Raw genomic sequence first — 2,817 nt, 5'->3', positions numbered from 1 at the left:
TGCCTGCCTCTGCACCACCTCCAGGAAGGAGCCACACGTTGCAAATTAGAGAAGTTCTTTCCTCATCCTGGATCCCTGGTTTAGGAAATTGAGCCATCCTGATGTCATACAAGCCTTGTACCTATGTTTCAGATGTAAACAAATGCATGGAGACATTCACTTCCTTAAACCAGCACTAGACTGGGGCATGCCAGTGCTTCGGGGTGGGGCTCTCGAATGCCTGAAGTTAACAGTAATAGGTAACATTTATTGAATGCCCACCGCATGCAGGCAGGCACTGTGCCCCAACAATCTCATTGGAGCCTCACCACACTCTAGGCCAGCCGTGGGCAGACTACGGCCCGCGGGCCAGATCCGGCCAGTTTGAAATGAATAAAACTAAAAAAAAAAAAAAACCGTACCCTTTTATGTAATGATGTTTACTTTGAATTTATATTAGTTCACACAAACACTCCATCCATGCTTTTGTTCCGGCCCTCCAGTCCAGTTTAAGAACCCATTGTGGCCCTCGAGTCAAAAAGTTTGCCCACCCCTGCTCTAGGCCCTTATTATCCTCGTTTTATAGACATAGGAAATGAAACCCTGAGAAGTTCATGTAATTCACTTGAGGTTTCACAGCTAATGCATAGTAGAGCCGGGACTGGCGCTTCTACGGCTTGCTATATCCAAAGCCTGTGCTATTAATTCCTTATCGTACTGCCATTCGAACTAGACCCACCAAGGACTTCACTTGCCTTTTTCCTTAGAAAATGGGAACTGAATTATCCTCATTTCAAACCTCAGTCCTAGATGGAGAGACTGAGTCACACAGAGGTTAAGTAACTCACCTGGAACTATAATGGTTCATAGAATTCACCATAAGGAATGGTTTTTTTCTCTTATTGTAAAAGATAAGCTATAAGTCAAACGCCAACAGATTTAAGGACATGGGGGTGGTGATGGCAGAGACACTACCCAGAATCCAGTTACTCAGGTACCCATGTGTGTAATAATTTCTATTGGCATCCATGTGTATTTTAATATCACTTCTTAAAGGAACACGACTACAAACTGTGTTGCCCCAAATAGTAGCCTTTAGTTCCATGTAGCTATTTAAATGTATATTAATTAAATTAAACTGTAAAATTTAGTTCCTCAGCTCCATCAGCCTCTCTGAAGTGCCCAGCAGCAGATGCAGCACTTCCCCATCATCTCAGAAAAGTTCTATTGGCCAGCGCTGCTCCCAAACCTCCCTTGACCACGCTTCCTTCGTCTGCTCTTCTACAACTCCTTGAAAGAGTTGGCTCTACTTTGTTAGCTCCAACTCCCCACCTCCCTTTCTTTCTTCAGTCCACTCCAGGCTTTTCATAGCAACCACCTCAATGAACCTCCTTGTCAAAGCCAGTGGCCAATGTCCTTACCTTGTCCTTCCGGCCAGCTGCATTGGATGCCATTGGTCACATCGCTCCTCTTATTTATTTATTTTAGAAACTGTTTCTTTTCCATCAGTCGTATTTCCATTTTGTTTAAGAGTTTATGGAAGAAGAGTTTATGGAAGAAGAGCTTAAGACCACTCAGTGGTTGTACCTACCCATTCTGTGGCCTGAGCAGTGGGGGCTGCAGACCAGCCTTCAGTAGCTGCTGAGGCTCCAGGCTTCAGTAGGAAATGGCTGGACAGGCACAGAGGGCACCTGCGCCAGCAGACCAGTAGGCGACCTCGGGTTGTGCAGCAGTGAACTTGGCAGCTGGAGCAGTCCATTCACCCTGAGGTTCCTCCTTGGTCACAGCCCCTGCTCTTCCTTTTCAATCTCTTCAGGGCTCTGTAGGAGTAGAGAACAGGCATGACCTGCCATAGCTGTTCACGGGAGATGGCGTCACACATACACAGTACTTCCCGGGAAAGCCCACTGAGTGAGTCCCCTTGCTGTTGCAAGGGCTGGCAAGGTCCATATAGCGTAGAGGAGAGCCTGTGTTACACAGAGCAGTGGTGGGCAGGTTAGCGTAAATCACCTCTGTGAGAGGCTGGTGGTCAGCCCTGGGGTCAGTAAGCACCAGGAGTGTCGATTCCTGGAAGGCTGCCTGGATCTGGTTAGTGAAGGTTCCAGGAGTGAAGTGGCAGCAATAAGAGTGGCTCCAGTGGCGGCGGCCAACTTCAGCACAGCTCGCTGGCCAGTGTCCTGGACGACATGACACTGACGTCAGCAGGGTTTTCGATGGCAACAATGACGCGAGCTGCCAGCAGAAGCTCCTCCCAGGTTCTCTTCAGATTGGTGATGTAGATGCCATCGCTCTTCCCTTGTAGATGTACTCTTCCATCTGAAAGTCAAGGTTGGTGGGTTCCAGCTACAAGGAATTTGAGGACATCTCCCTCCTTCATTTGCAGGACATCAAGGGCTCTGGACATTGTGAAAAATTTCCCCTTAAGTGATGCGGGAACCAAGAACAGTGCCGCATGGGCCCCTCTCTGGGCAGTGCGAGAAAGGCACTCTTCCTCTTCACACGCGTTCTTCTCGGAGCTTCTGGAAACCACGCTGCCTTGGTTCTCCTCCTACGTAAATGGGGCACATGGCAGCCTTTTTCACTCTCTGTTCCTCTCAACAAGAAATTCTCATTGCAGAGTCCCTGGGGCTCGATCCTCAGACCTCCTGTCTTAGGTAGCTGCATCCTCTCCACAGGTGATCTCAACAGCCAGAAAGCAGAAATCACAGCACATAGCTCCCAGGCTTAAAGCCTTCCATGCTTTCCATTGCAATCAGGGTAAAATCCAAAGTCCCTGCTGTGGCCCTCAAGGCCCCCCTTGAGAGAGCCGCTGCCTAGCTCTCCCCTGTTCTATCTGTG

General features: G+C 48.7%; 1 pseudogene; it reads right to left on the bottom strand.

The window, feature by feature from the left end:
* Nucleotides 1-1,543: 1,543 nt before the first annotated feature.
* On the bottom strand, nt 1,544-2,383 carry LOC118662144 (annotated as a pseudogene).
* Between the last annotated feature and the right edge of the window lie 434 nt (nt 2,384-2,817).

Source organism: Myotis myotis, unplaced genomic scaffold (genome assembly GCF_014108235.1).
Source record: "Myotis myotis isolate mMyoMyo1 unplaced genomic scaffold, mMyoMyo1.p scaffold_m19_p_8, whole genome shotgun sequence".
Classification (NCBI taxonomy): Eukaryota; Metazoa; Chordata; class Mammalia; order Chiroptera; family Vespertilionidae; genus Myotis; species Myotis myotis.
The sequence above is the reverse complement of the archived record's forward strand: the minus strand, read 5'-3'. Positions and strand labels throughout refer to the sequence as shown.